Genomic DNA, 7,714 nt, shown 5'->3' with positions numbered 1-7,714 from the left:
GTGTGCGCGTGCGCGCGCGCGCGTGTGTGTGTGTGTGTGTGTGTGTGTGTGTGTGTGTGTGTGTGTGTGTGTGTGTGTGTGTGTGTGTGTGTGTGTGTGTGTGTGTGTGTGTGTGTGTGTGTGTGTGTGTGTGAAATACAGCATATTTGATTTAATTGTACCTAAATCAACCTTCAGGAACGCGTTATGCGAGTTCAAATTTACGCGCATCAACTGCATTTGTTGGAAATGAAAGGCGAATTTCGTGTCTGTTGTTGATAAGGCATATTGGTTACTGGTAGATGTTTGATCTGGGAACCGCGAAGATGTATGCTGTTTTCCGTATTTATCGCGCGTATAGGCAATTTTTTGTTCACTTGCGGAGTATCTTCACTTAGCCCCCTATTAACAAAAATGCTATACAGTTTTGTCACAGTGCAGACCCAATTGCTAAAACGGGACGTGCATCCTTACTTCCCACCTGGAAATACGCTGCACGGAGGAAAGCGCAGCGAGCACGGTGCCCCTTCAGTTGGGCGGCATGCAAGATGTTCACTTGTTTATGTGGAGGTCCTGAAAGCCCTACGGTTGGAGATAGCGTTAAAATTCAAGCGTCACTTACTTGGCTCCAGCCAAATTGTGTTAGCGCACCAAACAAACCCGCCAATGGCCAGTTTCGAAGAACGGGTCAACACGTTTATACGCATCCTGCGCTTTTGCTCAATTCCATATGCTTTGAACAAGAGGAAGAAGAAGCGGGGGGGTTGCACGCCTGTCTACATGCCAATTTTCAAGAGAAGGGATTTAGCACGCTTCTATTAGCGGCACTAGTCAAGCGCCGCAAACCCGGCGCTAACTTCTCCCTCTCACATGCCTATAATTTTCCGCACCCATAAAAAAAAAAAAAAAAAAAAAAGCCTCTGTAATCAGATATAGGCTATGTGCAAAGCGTGAACAGTGCTTTTTTTTACAGCTGTTTCTCCTCTCCGATTCTACATGCTAATTCCAATCGGCGAGAAAGCTTTGTTACGGTCAGGTAGCTTGTGCTGCGTGGCAAACTGATCGCGCGGTTAACCTCAGAGCAAAATTTTTGTTATGAGGAGGGTTGCAGATTTGCCTTCATTCGTGTGTAATGTTACTTTTCAGATGTTCGTCTTAGCATGGAAGGTAATCAGAGGTTGGCGGCTCTTAATAAGCTCATTTTGCTAACGACTGCCAGTCCATCTCTCTCACAAGAGGTCGATTCAAGTTCTTCGGGAATAATATACGAGAAATGAAGGAATGCATCTGCATGCATGGACGTAGAGAAGGACTGGTGGACCCCCTGGAAATGGCGCGTTCCAAAAGTTCTCGTTTGAGAGAGCAGGCTAAAACAGCCTGGGAGTTGGGGGCACCAAAGCGCCGTCGCCCTCTCGAGACATTCTTCGCGGATATCGCCGAGTCTGGCAGAAGGGAATTCGCGCCGGGAGAAATAAAAAACGCCGGAGAAGAAAGAAGGAAGCACCTTTCGGCGCTCCTCGTGCCCCACCGGCGACTCCTTATTTCCCCATCGTCGATCTCCGGTTACCCCGGCCCGAGCGAAAGGCGGAGATTGGCGCGTGTGGAAAGCGAGAGACAGGCGGCGGATTTGCGGGCGCGCAGCCGGAAAGAGCGGGCGGAGGGAAAGCGAAACGGAACCCTTCATTAGCAAATTAATGCGCTTTTTGGTTCGATTCTGCGGAGCGCGTTTCGATTCAAAGTCTCCAAAACAGGGCCAAACGATCTGGAAGAAGCCAATGGCACGCTTAGAAGCAGCGGAAAGAATGGGGAGGGGTGGTGAATCAGATGAAAGGAACAAATCTTCAAATGCGGGTCCAAGAAGAAGGAAAGCTTTAATTCATTCTGGCTTTTCTGTGCACCTCCCTTTTTCCCATCCCTTTTTGCGCGCGAGCCGTACCGAAGGCGGAGCCGAGTGGAAACCTCGTTTTCCCGACTGGTGATGGTTTGATGGCCCCAACGCTGCCTGGTGCTCCGCATGGTGATGGGGCCTCGCAAGATTCCCTGGGACCGCTCTCTTTCCGGCCTGCGTGCGTACGCTTGGTTCGGTCCCTTCAGCTTTTGGGATTCTTCGTCGAGTGCCTTTCACCTTCCACACAGCTCGTTTGCTCTGTGCCGCGTGTTATTCTTACCTTCTTTTATGCTTCTTCTAATTTCCCATTAATCGCCGCACGAGCCGTTCAGATGCAAATCCTGTTCCGCGAAGCGCTGACGAGAAGCTAAGCAAGGCTATAGTCAAAATGCTCCGTTGCTCTGCTGCCATCATAACTTTGGCCCATGCGCGTAAGAGGGATAAGTTTGGAAATGATCTCCCGTGCAGCTCTTGCGGTTTTTGCTTGATTGGTCTTAAGTGTCAATGCCTAAAGGGCGGATCAGCGGAAGGCAGCCCGTTTTTTGTTTTGTTTTTTTCGCCATTTTTAACCTTGCCGGCTTTGGACTATGATGGGTTGTAATCGTTTACAGCGACATATGACGGTTCGCTGAGCGCAGCTTTTGCACTCCGAGATGAGTTTCTCCTTCGTCTATTGCATGTCAAAGAAACATGAAAAAAGCAAATGCACTGCAATGGCGGATATGCCAGGTGTTCTGTGAAACAAAAGTGTGGGGTGTTTACTCAAATAAAATTTGCCTCGGTATATTCTAGGTGTGATGGACATACCTGATCAGGCTTACGCTTTCGGGGAGCTCAGCGTCGCAACCCTACGCGAGAGCTATGAGAACTTTGGTACATCGCAGGATTTGTTTTGGCCACCTTGGGTTATCGAACTCCGCGACAGGGATTTGATCCGATGGTGGGTTCCTTCGTGGTCCCATGCCTTCGGCTGAAAATACCGCCGCCGGAGGCCCATCGCCTCTTCCTTATCGTCGACACGCAACTGACGCTTATCACTGTCAATCGTACACGTGTTCTTCTCCTCAGTGAATTAGGGAAGACCCACCCGACGCCTTTCTTTCTTCCCCGCAGGTAGTAAAGTTACCTGCAGTTGAGTGGAGAAAACCATCAATGTTTATATTCCGCCCTCTTTACTTTAAAGGCCATCCCACTGGCACGTTAAAATCGAACAGGGAGCGAGAGAGCAAAGATTCCCGACATTTCAACACACAAGCGCACTGCGAGCAGTAGTAGCGTCTGCGCACTCTAAAGGTTTGTATGAAGAAACTCGAGGTGTGCTGCGCAAATGCGGCAGTTGATCGCCTCGGCTCGCCGGAGCCCCCCCACCACAACGTACTGTCAGTAATTAACGGGCGCGCGCCTCCCACGCGCTCGCACGTCAAAGCCGGGTCCAGTCGATGGAACGCGCATAGCGGGAGCGCCGGCGAAATCCATGAGCGCTGCAGCTCCGCTCTCGGCGGCTGCGGTGGGTGTATATAGCTGCTCAATATGCGCGCGGCGGCGCCTGGCAGGACCTCGAGACAGTAGCACGGACAAAAGCACGGCAGCACCTCATTGTGTTCCCGGGCCGCGATCAGTGCGACGCTCTCTTCTAATTGGCAGACCTCGAGGCGGCCTTGCGAGAGACTGAAAAAAAAATATAGCGCACTTTTTAATCGCCCGCACAAAGTTCCGGCTCCGCACGTGATTAATTGAGCCGCCATCGATTTCTTCTTTTATTCTTTCTGACCGTGGTGAAAAGCGACGAGCTGATTTCTCCTTTTCCCTTCAACGGGGTAATATGATAACCCACTTTATTTTTAAACGACATCCTTTTGCCGTACTTTCCCGTGCGGTTCTTGCGTAAAGACGCCACCTGATTGAAGCCGCTCGTGCTAATTAGCTGTCGATTTAGCTTGCTATACTATGTCACGCTCTGGTATTCATTGACGTTTCCCACGGGCGTACCGCGAAGGGGAATGAATAGCTCGTCGGGTGTATAGTTTCGTGCACTCCGGAACCGACGCGGTGTTGAAACCGAATGCCACTTTGACGCCGCGCGTGGCGGGAGCGACAGCTCGCGAGAACTGGCCCGCGCGTACTATACCCGAGAATAATTTAATCTTTACGTGTTCAAGAAAGGCCGAGAATGTGTCACTGCGCCTTCACCAGAACGCCCGCCCATTCTTTCGTCGGTCACTGTCGCTGAAACGCTTAGCCAACTACAAGGCTAGTGGATGCGCTCACACGAGTTCTCCACTATACCGCACGAGGCGACAAGTCGCGCGAGCGTATCGCGCGGTGGGCTGAGGACCGCTGAAGCATTGCCGCTCGTCGCTCATGTTCTGAGTTTTTAGAAAATTTCCCGTGTCGCCCGGAAGCAGCTCGCGAGGCAGCCAATCGCAGAAGGTTTTTGGGTACTGAACTTCCGTTCCGGCTTTTTTTTTATTTTTTATTATTTTTTTTTTTGCGAGCGAAGTTTATTTTACTACTCCGGTTTGAACGTAGAACCTGCAAATGCACACTTCGTCTAACCAGTGCATGTACATGGGCGCATCGAGACAATTCAATAGAAGTAGTAAAGTAGGTGAAGTAAAAACAAAGGCTAGTGTGGCTAGATGTTAATTTTCGAAAGGAGCAAGAGAAAGTTACTGCTAGCAATGCAAGTCTGCATCGCAGTGCGGTGGCGCACCGCTGCGCTGAGAGCTTTTTACGTCAAAAAGAAAAAAAAAATTCATCAGTGTTTTATCGTACTTCATGCTGTTTAATGTTAGAAACGGAATATAGCGTAATTGTACTCCCTCTGACCGAACGACGAGGCGGCGGTAACAAAGCAACGCTGAAAGCGCGCATATCTATCGCCGTGTGCCGTCACTCCGTGCGGTGTGCACCAGTGGAAACGACAGGCGTTGTCGCGCACGCATCGCCAGGGATTGTCGCTTCCTGCGGTTACCGCTTTATTCTTATCTGGCTTCATCGCGGCGCGCCTCTCCTCCTGATGTCCGCTGGGAGATGTATCGACGGAATGTGGTGACTCGGAGAAGTATGCTTTTTCTAGCCGTCGTTAACAGCACACTTAGAGGAGATTAGTTCCTCTGATTCGCACGTGGCTTTGTTCGCGGTCGCGCTCAAGTCAATCATTGACCACTGAGTTTAAGTACAGTTACTTAACCGGCGACCCCCTTTCCTCCCTCGTATCTTTTGTGCGGTCTTTTCTTATTGCATATTTCGCCTGTCATTTTCTTTTGTACTGTACCGTTGCTGCTTTTTTTTTTTTCCTTGGCTTCTGATATTGTTGTTTTTTGTCACGTTAAGCACACAGTTTTACTTGCTGTGCCTTTATTTTTCGCTTTGTCGAGAGCGTCGTTTTTCTGTCGGTAAACATTGACGGTGAAAGCCTTGGGTGCTATTGTCCCGATGTTGCAAACGGCGACATCGCGACAACGCCATTCCCTAATCTCAGTCGCTTGTTCGTCTGTGAGAAGCCTATCAATCGTTAAAGAGGCGAAACATCGGTACTCCTTGCCTATCCACCGAAACGAAAAGAGATAGCGAAAACTGTATTACTTTCTGCCCAACCCGTGCCTCTCACCCCAAGAAAACGCGCTTCTTGGATGTCACCCCATCAAGCCGTTTGCGAAGCTTGTGCAACTTGTGCATTCATTAGCCTTACTTCCCTTTGTGTAGTCCCGGGGAAATTCAGCACCGTCTCGTTCTATTGCGGAATCAGATCAGCCGTTGGATTGTCGCAGCTGAGACACAGACAAGCCCTGATGTCTAGCGAGGCTCCCCGCGTCGCGAACCACGGTTTCGGGAGCCGAGACATTCGCGCGAGCGATCCGAATGGCGTGGGCGGTGGGCCACGAGGTGAGGAGCGGCACACGTGTGCCTGCGCATATCAGCGGGACAGCGCTCGGTCCAATTACACAACAGCGGCGGCGCGTTGTTGCATGCATGCGATCGGGCCAGGTTCGGCGAGCGGCAACAACTGGGAGGTCAGGCCTGTTTTCGAAAAGTAGACCACGCGCCGAGATTGTTCATTGTTTCTTTTTTGCGTGCTCCTGTTTCGGCGCGGCTCGTGTGCGTTCTTGTTTTGTGCGTCGAACATCGAGACCACGAGGAAGGACACCGCGGGTAATCTACACAAAGGACTGGTCAGGCCGTGGCTGATGGAAGAAGGCGGGCGAGAATAAAGACTGGAGCCACGCTGGGCGCGCCGAGGGGGCGCCACGACCCACTTCGGGCTGTGGATCCTTCTTGCTCTTTTTCGCGAGAAAGGAGCTGCTGCCGCTGGGCCTCCGGTCCCGGTGTCTTTCCTCGGCTCGATCGCGCCGCAAGGTCGCGACGAGACAGGTCAGAGGCGGGCCACTTGGCCCCTAATTGAGGACGCTTCTCCTCCCGGTGTGCCAGTGGCCAGCCGAACCGTCGACCTGCGGGAAGGCCCCGAATCGGACGATGTAAGCAGCTTTAGGGCGACGCCAGAAAGAAGACCGCGTACAGAGGAGGCGAGACGCGCGAATATGGTGCCGACAGGTATCTGCTAATTGCGAAAAATCGGCGGGGCTCGTGAGAACGGTGCCGGCTTTGATCTTTCGCATCCCGCCAGGAGGAACATATCTACACCCAATAACATAAGCCATCGCATTGTCAGGTGCGAGTATCCTGCGTTGCTTTCACGCATATGTAACCTGCGGGTGTCCCGCTGTCAGGGTCCTCGCGTCATTCGGTTGTCTTCGTGGCAGGAAACCTGGGACAACCGTCCATTCCATCAGGCTTCTTTGCGTAGCTCAGGCTGCCGTGCATAGCCACTGCAGGGCTCTCACCAGGTGCTGCTCGCGGCCATCTGCCCTTCTACGGGGACCAGCCTGCACCGCAGCCAGCGGCAGTCTTGGCGTGCGAGCGAGTTACCCAAGGTGGCGACGGCGGGTCTCCGCGCCGCCCCCCTCCCCCGAAAGCGCGCGCATGGAAGGCCGGCGAGGGCCGAACGCAGACCGAAACAACTGATAGCCTGACCTGGCCAGGCGGCACACTAATTCGGCACCGCTCGTGGCCGCTGTCGGCGCTTCCACCGGCCTCCTCTCTGCGCGGCGGCTTCCGGGCTTCTCGGAAATGGTCCCACCATGCTCCCCTGTTTTCGACGCTTTGCCTTCTTGTGCATTTCGGGGCGTTTCGTCTGGCCCAGTGGTTCCTTTTTTGCGTTGCTCTGTTGCCGGGTGTATTATTGATTTTGTTTCTTGTCCTCAGACGAAGATGGCCGCTAGGGTCCCTTTTCTCGTCGGCGGCAGGGGCGACCCGACCTCGTCTGGCCACTCCGTCTGTCTCGTGGCCCGCACCTGTCCCCCGGGGCGATCGTGTTCGTCTGTCTTCGTCCTTGTCGCCCCGCGTGTAGTACTTGCACCGCGTTCCCTCCTTCCCAGCGGGGCTGCACAGCGCGCCTCGTCAAGCTGCGCCCAGATCACCCGTCCTAACTTGTTGCAACGACGGAGAGAGCGCGAACCTACTGGAATATAGAGATATGTACGTGACGCCCGCTTGCGTTCGCAGTTGTCATATCTTAGCAGACTACCCTCAGCATGACGTCTTTGACGGGGATGAAAGTACGGGCGTCTTTTCCCAGGTCAAACGCATTTGCGTGGCCCTTGTTGCACGTCGTAACCGAAACTTCCTTGTTCACTTTTGTTTGCCGACCAGAATGTCATGCACGCGGTAGTCGAAGTGAACTGCCGTGGCCTGTGTTTCAGGAGGAGGGTGTGATGATAGTTTCGGGTATTTCTTTTTTCTGTAGTTTTGGATAATCATTGTAAGACTCATACGCTTCTTTACCAA

At 52.6% G+C, this 7,714-nt stretch overlaps 1 protein-coding gene across 4 annotated transcripts in view; it reads left to right on the top strand.

The window, feature by feature from the left end:
- tna (Zinc finger MIZ domain-containing protein tonalli) overlaps positions 1–7,714 on the top strand; it is a 254,780-nt gene that overhangs the window by 12,518 nt on the left and 234,548 nt on the right. The gene's annotated exons all lie outside the window — the stretch shown is intronic.

The sequence above is a fragment of the Amblyomma maculatum genome, chromosome 1, assembly GCF_055883805.1.
Source record: "Amblyomma maculatum isolate TAMU_Amacu chromosome 1, ASM5588380v1, whole genome shotgun sequence".
Classification (NCBI taxonomy): Eukaryota; Metazoa; Arthropoda; class Arachnida; order Ixodida; family Ixodidae; genus Amblyomma; species Amblyomma maculatum.
This window is presented reverse-complemented; position numbering and strand designations above follow the sequence as displayed.